Source organism: Scylla paramamosain, chromosome 14, assembly GCF_035594125.1.
Source record: "Scylla paramamosain isolate STU-SP2022 chromosome 14, ASM3559412v1, whole genome shotgun sequence".
NCBI lineage: Eukaryota > Metazoa > Arthropoda > Malacostraca > Decapoda > Portunidae > Scylla > Scylla paramamosain.
The window spans coordinates 395,125-405,000 of record NC_087164.1 but is presented as its reverse complement, the minus strand read 5'-3'; the positions used below and the strand labels follow the sequence as shown (position 1 = coordinate 405,000).

Here is a 9,876-nt window from a genome sequence, read left to right as displayed (position 1 = left end):
CCATATTTCCTCTCCTCACACCTCACAAGACGTGATGTCCCTGAGAGACGCCTCCTCTCCGTTCTACCTCACGACTTAAGGCGCTCTGCCTTCCCCTCCTTGGAATGTGTTGTTGCCCGCTCAATCTCCCCTTGTTTCAACACATCTCCACCTCAAAATATTTCCTCCCTTATACATACAAAGATATAGAGAACTTAAATTATGAAGAAAATAATACTACATGATATAAAATGAGTAAATAAGCCTTACACTAACTTATAACCAATATTTAGAATAATGTCCACAAAGCAGGTAACCAGAACACGGGGGACACTAAGAAAACGTGTTCCTTTTCAAGGTAGACTCGGCCAATAAGATGACAATACATGCTAATTGTAGAAAACAAAATGTCATTCCTGAAATCCAAATAAAAACATACATAGTGAAGAAAACGGAAAGAAAAAGGAGCACACTGAAAAACAAAAGAAAGGATATTGAAAATAAAAGCCAACACAAACAAATTTACCGCAGGTCCCTTGCTGTGCTCAGAACCCAGCCAATCCCAACAGGCGGACAACAGACAGGCTGTTCAAAGAGAGGTAATATCTCACCCCTCTGGATCAGGGAAACGGCATTGTAAAAACACCCAAGTGACACACACACACACACACACACACACACACACACACACACACACACACACACACACACCTGTCCTTTATAAGTAAACGACAGACTGAGAATGTTCAGTGTCGAAGAAGATGACACTCAACTGTCCCCCTCTTCTACACTGAACATCCTCGGTCTGTCCTTTACTTATAATCTGAACTGGACACTTCACATCTCCTGTCTAGCTAAAACAGCTTCTATGAAGTTAGGTGTTCTGAGATGTCTTCGCCAGTTTTCTTACCCCCACAGCTGCTAACTTAATTCTGTTTATTTATTTATTTTTTTTTTATAATTTAATTGATTGATTGTTTATTGACCAGAGTAGCATTTTTTTTTTTTTTTTTTACAGAGAAGAAGCATTATATGATTAATGGGGCACTAGCCCGCTGAGCCGAGGCTCCCTAGCAGACAGAGGAGTGATATACATATAAATGCAACTTATATAGAGGGCAGGGTAACAATACAAATCATATAGAACAGTAGAAAATAAATAATATTATTGCACCCTTTTTTTAGGAGCTAATATCCTTAAGATAAGTTATGTTTGTAACAAGCTACATCATTCATGTGTACAAAAAATACTAAAACTTTATTACAGATACTAGTTTTGACTTAGACTATTAAATAGGAACTTTTTCATTTTACTTTTGAAAATATTGAAAAAAATTTTTTTTTTTTTATATCGTCAGGCAATACGTTCCATACTTTAGGACCAACACAGTGTTTGGAAAAATATATACAGACTAGTTCTTTCTTGTGGGCAAATCATATTACTATGATATCCTCGGGTACCTTGGCTATTGTGGAATACATTAGATGTATTACTATTTGAATAATTATCATTAACATTTTTATATATGGTCAGCGCTATGAATTATTTCTTTAAGAGGTCGAAAGTTAGTATATTTAAGTCATTAAACAGTAAGTCGGTGGAGTCGTATTTACCTTTAAAGGCAATGGTTCTTAATATTTTCCTTTGTGCTACAAAGATATCATTCACAACCGCAGGCCAAGTACAGCCCCAGATCGATGAACAGTTAATAAGGTATGGATAACATAATTAATAATATAAGCTGCGTAAGGCTTCACTTGTTACATTGTACCTAATTCTAAATAAAATTCCACAAGTTTTTGATAAGTTTGAGCACACCGATTGTATATGCTTTTTCCAGTTAAAATTTTCATCAATAATAACTCCTAAGAATTTTGTAGAAGAAACACGATTAAGCTCAGCCTCCATAGGAAACTGTTCCGAAATTACTGACAACAGAGTGTCTTTGAAACAATATGAAGTTAGTTTTATTAATGTTTACTGTTGATTTATTTGCGGTTACCCATTTGAATATGTTATGCAATTCTTGAGTTAATTTTACATTTCAGTTACACAAATCATGATCTTTTAGAAGAAGGCTTGTATCATTGAGAAATAGAACGTAACTAAGCATATCAATAGCATTACATATATCATTGATGTATATCAGAAATAATATAGGACCTAATATAGAACCTTGTGGCACACCTTAATAATAGTTTTTTTTTTATTTGACATATAATTGTTACAAAATACAGACTGTTTCCTACCTGACAGGTAACTAGCAAACAATTTTAGTGGTAATCCTCTAACTCCAATGTTTTTTAGCTTGTCTAATAATATGTTATGATCAATAGAGTGAAATGCTTTACTCATATCAAGAAAACCCCTACTACATGGTTCTTTCTCTCCATATTCTTGTATATTTCGATTGTGAACTTCAGTATTGCTGTTTCTGTGGATTTATTTTTTGCGGAATCCAAATTGATTGCTTGAAAGCAGGTTGAAAGATTCTATTAATGCAGTCAGTCTCTTTGCTATTGCTTTTTCAAGCATTTTGTACAAGGTCCTTATCCGTCCATGTATGGAGTATGCTTCACGTGTCTGGGGGGGGTTCCACTCATACTGCTCTTCTAGACAGGGTGGAATCAAAAGCTTTTCGTCTCATCAACTCCTTTTCTCTAACTGACTGTCTTCAGCCTCTCTCTCATCTCCGCATTGTTGCATCTCTAGCTGTCTTCTACCGCTATTTTCATGGAAACTGTTCTTCTGATCTTGCTAACTGCATGTCTCCCCTCCTCCCGCAGCCTCGCTGCACAAAACTTTCTTCTTTTTCTCACCCCTATTCTGTCCACCTCTCTAATGCAAAAGTTAACTAGCATTCTCAATCATTCATTCCTTTCTCTGGTAAACTCTGGAGCTCCTTACTTGTTTCTGCATTTCCACCTTCCTATGACTTGAATTCCTTCAAGAGGGAGGTTTCAAGACACTTATCCTTCAAGGTTTTACTACCGCTTTAAACCATTTTCTGGGACTGGCATCTCAGTGGGCTTCTTTTTTTTTTATTTGATTTTTGTTACCCTTGGCCAGTGTCCCTCCTACATAAAAAAAAAAAATCAAACACACACACACACACACACACACACACACACACACCGTGTTGTGTAGAGGTTAGCACGCTCGGCTCACAACCAAGAAGGCCCGGGTTCGAATCCCGGGCGCGGCGGGGCAAATGGGCGAACCTCTTAATGTGTAGCCCCTATTCATTTAGCAGCAATTAGGTACGGGATGTAACCTGAGGGGTTGTAACCTCGCTATCCCGGTGTGTGGTGTGTCAGTGGTCTCAGTCCTACCCAAAAGATCTGCCACTATGAACTCTGAGCTCTTTCTGTAGGGGAATGGCTGGCTGGGTGACCAGCAGACGACCGTACGTGAATCACACACACACACACACACAAACCAACATGGACAAACGCACACACACATACACAAAGACATGGACACACACACACACACACACACACACACACAGAGGAGGAGGCAGTAGGCACCTGCCGAAACGATAATTACTCCCAGTAAGGTCTAAAGCACTGTTTAGGGGGTGCTGTGAACTTATCACTAAACCCAGCTGTGACCTCACTGAACGTTTCCCTTTGTGTCTCACAACACATGGGGGCAGTCACAGCCTGCCCTCTAAAGACAACTCTCTTCCTCCACACAAAACTACAAGCACCTAATAACAAACACACCATTCACTCAGAATTTCAAAATTATCACGGCAACTCCTACACCAGCCTCGGAGTCCCCATCTGAGAAGGTGACCACAAATGTCCCCAGGTCGGACTGCCCTTCTGACAACGACCTTAAGTGTCTTGACACCCCCCTTCAACTTTTTCTTCATTAACTTCTGCAACAATCGCGGTCTAAGATATAATTTTCAATCTGTAGAACATTACCTCTCCTCTTCTAAACCTCATCTTCTTTTCATCACTGGAACTCAGGTGTCTGACACAATTGACAGTAGCCCCTTTTCTGTTCCCTCCTACTTTCTCTATCGTCATTTTCGATCGAAAGCTGGATGTAGCGTTAATGTGCGCAGTGACTTAACCTGCTCTCGTGCCCACGCTCTTGAATCTTCCGAGTTTTCAAACACCTGGCTACGACTAGTCACTCTCAAACTAAATTTATCTGTGCTGTATATCTCTGACCTAACTCCTCTGACTATAAGAAATTCTTTGACTACTTAACTTCCAAAGTGGAGCACATTCTGACCTTCTTCCCTTTTTGCAGAGATCTCCATTCTTGGAGACTTCAAAATTCACCACCAGATTTGGCTTTCCTCTCTCTTCACTGACCATCCTGATGAACTAGTCTTCAGCTTTGCTATCCTCCACGACCTAGAGCAATTGGTGCAACACCCTACTCGTATTCCTGACCGTCTTGGAGATACACGCAACATTCTTGACCTTTTCCTGACCTCTAATCCTTCTGCTTATGCTGTTACCCTCTCATCTCCATTGGGTTCTTCCAATCACAATTTCATATCTTCTTCCTATCACTCCAATCCCTCCTCAGCATCCCCCTAAGCGGAGGTGCCACTGGCGTTTTGCCTCTGTTATTTGGGGGGACCTGAGGAGGTATTTTGTTGATTTTCCTTGGAATGACTACTGCTTCCATGACAAAGACTCGTCTTTGTGTGCTGAGTGCATATCAGAGGTGATAGTGTCTGGCACGGAGGTGTACATTCTTCATTCTTTTTCTCCACCTAATCCTTCCAAATATTGGTTTAACCCAGCTTGTTTTCATGCTATACATGATAGAAAGGTGGCCCACCAAAGGTACTTTAGCCTTCCATCACCAGAATCTCATGCACTTTATATTTCTGTTTGGAACCAAGCCAAGTCTGTTCTCCAACTAGCCAAACACTCCTTCATTAATAGAAAGTGTCAAAATCTTTCAAGATTTAACTCCCTCGTGACTTCTGGCACCTAGCCAAAATCATCTGCAATAACTTTGTTTCTTCTACTTTCCTTTGTTTATTTCAACCAGATGGCACCACTGCTATCACATCTGTCTCTAAAGCTGAACTCTTCGCTCAAACCTTTGCTAAAAACTGTACCTTGGGTGACTTAAGGCTTGTTCCTAACTCTCCTCCACCCTCTGACTATTTCATGCTACCTATTGAAAATTCTACACAATGATGTTTTCCATGCCCTCGCTGGCCTAAACCCTCGGAAGGCTTATGGACCTGAAGGAATCCCTCCTATTGTTCCATGCTTACACCTCGCCTAGTCAAACTTTTTCAACTCTGTCTGTCAACATCAACTTTTCTTCTTGCTGGATGTTTGCCTACATTCAGCCTGTTTCTAACAATGGTGATTGTTCTAATCCTTCAAACTACCGTCCTATTGCTTTAATTTCCTGTTCGTCTAAAGTTTTTTAATCTATCCTCAACAGGAAGATTCTTAAACATCTATCACTTCACAACCTTCTATCTAATCACCACTATTGGTTCCATTAAGGCCGCTCTACTGGTGATCTTCTGGCTTTCCTTTCTGAGTCTTGGTCATCCTATTTGAGAGATTTTGGTGAAACTTTGGCTGTTGCCTTGGATGTATCTGGCACAAAGCTTTGATTTCTAAACTACCTTCCTACGGCTTCTATCCTTCTCTCTATAACTTCATCTAAAGTTTCCTTTCTGACCGTTGTATTGCTGCTGTGGTAGACGGTCATCTCCTAAATCTATTAACAGTGGTGTTCCTCAGGGTTTTGTACTCTCACCCTCTCTCTTCCTATTATTTATCAATGATTTTCTAAACCAAACATCTTGTCCTATCCACTTCCATGCTGATGATACCACCCTGCACTTTTCCATGTCTTTTCATAGACATCCAACTCTTCAGGAAGTAAACAGTTCATGCAAGGAAGCCACGGAACGCCTCACTTCTGATCTTTCTAAACTTTCTAATTGGAGCAGAGCAAACTTGGTATTGTTCAATGCCCGAAAAACTCAATTCCTCAACACAACCTCCCATATATATATATATATATATATATATATATATATATATATATATATATATATATATATATATATATATATATATATATATATATATATATATATATATATATATATATATATATATATATATATATATATATATATATATATATATATATATATATATATATATATATATATTTTTTTTTTGCAACACTGATGAGTGCAACACACCTTGGTTGAGGGTTCCTGCCTCTGTTTTGGTGGCCTTCTTTGAGGCTGCCTGCCTCTGTCTTGCTGGCTTCCTTCACGCTGTTTGCCTCTCTGCTGCTTCCCTGGGATGTCAAATAAATCTTATATCAATGAAAGCCGTGTTGGGGCAACAAGGCGCTATAACACACACGCCAGGATGCTTGTTGTTGGTGTTGTGGGAGTGTGTCAAGCCATGGGTGGTGATAGTGTCGTGTGCTTCATGTGCCTCACGGCTTACAAACACTAATGTAGCTTGCACTCCCGTGACCTTGAGCACCAGCTCCTGCTGGCGGCCACTCACTGCTGCCAAGTGTACGATGACCTTGCTCCTCTTCATAATGAAAACGGAGGCACTACTTCTACTACTACATCTACTAGGAGAGAGAGAGAGAGAGAGAGAGAGAGAGAGAGAGAGAGAGAGAGAGAGAGAGAGAGAGAGAGAGAGAGAGAGAGAGAGAAGCATATACCTCACACACTCCATCACGTTCCACTATTTCATCCTTTCCCATATCACGATCTGGCACTCTCTCTCTCTCTCTCTCTCTCTCTCTCTCTCTCTCTCTCTCTCTCTCTCTCTCTCTCCAAAGTAGTCTTGTTCACTTTTTCACATGTTAACTATGTAATCCGTGGTGTTGTAGGGGTGAAACCTTTATCTGGAAGGGTAGTAATGCATGGCTGGCGGCTGTGTCTTGTCTGCACCGTACTTCTGAAGCGCGGAGGAGCGAGGCAGCTAGCTCAGCTGGGTCTCTCTCTCTCTCTCTCTCTCTCTCTCTCTCTCTCTCTCTCAGGGGCGAGTTGCAGCGTAAGTATATAATACTGATACACATCTTATCCCTTTCCTTCCGGCGCTTAGAAAGGGTTAATTAAGGTGAAAACACAGCCGTTATGAAGGAAACAAAGAGACACTGGTGACAGGCAGGTGGAAATATAGCAGTGTGTCCTGGCAACATAAAGTGTAGCACACTGGTGGTACAAATGAGGGCTGCTTACCCTGCCACAACACCCCACGCACGCCCAGGATGTGTGATACGTGACTGAGTACGAGACGCGACGCGCTGAGCCACCCCCGTGTTGCCACTTGCCTCACTCAGCCACTGCCAGAAAGAAAACAACACAATTCAACTTTGAGCTTCCCTAAGTTACACAGTTATATAGGAAAGTTGAAAAGCGCTCAGCGAGGTGGCAGGCTGCAGCCGTTACCGGCACGCCATTTCACCACCAGAAGTAAATAGATAAGACCGTTAAGTCACAAGCTTTCATCACATCCTGTGTGCTTTGTTCAAAGCGGCGGCCGCCAGGAAAATCAGCCACCACCTAGAAAAAAAAATAGTTCTCTCTCTCTCTCTCTCTCTCTCTCTCTCTCTCTCTCTCTCTCTCTCTCTCTCTCTCTCTCTCTCTCTCTCTCTCTCATTTATTTGCTCATTAACTTTACTACTTCCTCCCTCCCTCCCTCCTTCTCTCCTTCCTCCCTTCCTTTCATTTCATTGCCATTATCATTCGTTACCTATTATTCAGCGATTCCCCCCCTCCCTCACTCATCACAGATTTATCTCTGATGACGTTTTCTTAATATTCCTCTCCACTTATTTAATCGACTCTATCTCACTCCTTCAAAGACAATGAATATCCTGTGGGGAAGGGGTGACGATCCTTATTTAACCCTTAATTTTAGTTAAATATTGACAAGTCTACGTTAAAAAGTTTGCTCGTTTTCTGCAGTGATACAGAAACGTCGAGGGGTAACTAATATATCTGGTTGTTAATTGTATCTTTCTTTCTTTTCTTTCATTTAATTTTTTCATTAATTTTTCCTTTCATTGCTTAATCATGCGTTATGCTGACACTGCAAGTTTCAATTACAGATAATGCAAGTATTTTTGACACAATACAAGTACATCCAGCTAAACTAGTTGCTACAGTATAGAGAGAATATTTCGATTACATACTATATTCTTCATCTTCTTCTTTTCTTCTTCTTTTTTTTAATAGATATAATAATAAATAAAAAAATAAATAGATATTGTCAAAAGAAATCGTCGAGATTAAGCAGGGGTTCCGGGCAATACTTGGGTGGGTGACCACACAAGCGTCATCTCTCATGAGAAAATGAAAAATAAGAATAAGAAATAGGGAGAATGAACGAAAATTTTAAGTAATAAAGATAACAGTAAGAATTGTTATAACAAGAATAAGAAAAATGACAATAAAAGAGAGAGAAGGGAAGGAATTAGAATGGAGGAGGAGGGAGAGACAGGAGGAGCGAGAGGAAAGAGATGAAGAGAATGGAGATAAGGAGCATACTCGTAAGTGCAAGGAGTGTAGTGATACTCTCTCTCTCTCTCTCTCTCTCTCTCTTACTCTCTCTCTCTCTCTCTCTCTCTCTCTCTCTCTCTCTCTCTCTCTCTCATTACCACTTTTCCCTTCTTCCTTTCCTCCCTCCCTTTCTCATTCTTTATCACTTGCCTGCCTTTCTTTCCCTCCTTCGCTTTGAAAACTTTCCATCTTTCCTTCCTTCCTTCCTTCCTACCTATCTCTTTGTATTATCATATTTCCTTACCTCTCCTCCTCCTTCTCCTCTTCCTCCTTCTCCTGCCATTCTTTACTGTATTCTAACCCTTAATTCTCTCTCTCTCTCTCTCCTCTCTCTCTCTCTCTCTCTCTCTCTCTCTGCCCAGGAAGGGGAGACAGACCAGAAGGCGGGTAAAATTCCCTCCATCCCCCTCTCCTCCATGCTAGTTCATTCCTTGCTCTCCTACCCTCCTATCCCTCCCTCCACCCTTCTCTCTCTCTCTCTCTCTCTCTCTCTCTCTCTCTCTCTCTCTCTCTCTCTCTCTCTCTCTCTGTGTGTGTGTGTGTGTGTGTGTGTGTGTGTGTGTGTGTGTGTGTGTGTGTGTATATATATATATATATATATATATATATATATATATATATATATATATATATATATATATATATATATATATATATATATATATATATATATATATATATATATATATATATATATATATAGAGAGAGAGAGAGAGAGAGAGAGAGAGAGAGAGAGAGAGAGAGAGAGAGAGAGAGAGAGAGAGAGAGAGAGAGAGAGAGAGAGAGAGAGAGAGAGAGAGAGAGAGAGATAATGTGACCCAGTCTTGTGCTTAAACACACAGCTGCCCACTAATCTATTTTCTAATTTATTTATTTATTTATTTATTTTATGTAGGAATATAGGAGGGACACTGTCCAAGGGAAAAAAAAAAAAACACAGACGCCGGTCCTCGAATATTGTCTGAAGCGGTAGTCAAAAGTTGAAGGGTGTGTTGAAGGGTGTGTTGTTCAAGTCACAGGAAGATGGAAATACAGAAGCAGGCAGGGAGTTCCAGAGTTTACCAGAGAAAGGGATGAATGATTGAGAATACTGGTTAACTCATGCATTAGAAAGGTGGATAGAATAACAGTAAGAGGAAGGAGAAAGTCTTGTGCAGCGAGGCTGTGGGAGGAGGGGAGGCATGCATTTAGCAAGATCAGAAGAGCAGTTAGCGTGAAAATAGCGGTAGAAGACAGCTAGAGATGCAACATTGCAGCGATGAGAGAGAGGCTGATGACAGTCAGTTAGAGAAGAGTTGATGAGATAGAAAGCTTTTGATTCCACTCTGTCTAAAAGAGTGATATATA

The 9,876-nt window shown here is 40.4% G+C and overlaps 1 protein-coding gene across 2 annotated transcripts in view; it reads right to left on the bottom strand.

Moving 5' to 3' along the window:
* Window positions 1-7,436, bottom strand: part of LOC135106725 (serine/threonine-protein phosphatase 6 regulatory ankyrin repeat subunit B-like) — a 71,469-nt gene extending 64,033 nt beyond the window's left edge. Inside the window, exons 1-2 of one of the 2 annotated variants that reach the window (XM_064015982.1) lie at window positions 7,206-7,436; window positions 6,198-6,298 (exon numbers count right to left, since the gene is read on the bottom strand). The gene's annotated coding sequence lies outside the window, so the exon portion shown is untranslated. Of the gene's footprint in view, window positions 1-6,197; window positions 6,299-6,862; window positions 7,144-7,205 lie in introns of those variants that run through there. The other variant, XM_064015983.1, reaches the window with a different exon arrangement.
* Between the last annotated feature and the right edge of the window lie 2,440 nt (window positions 7,437-9,876).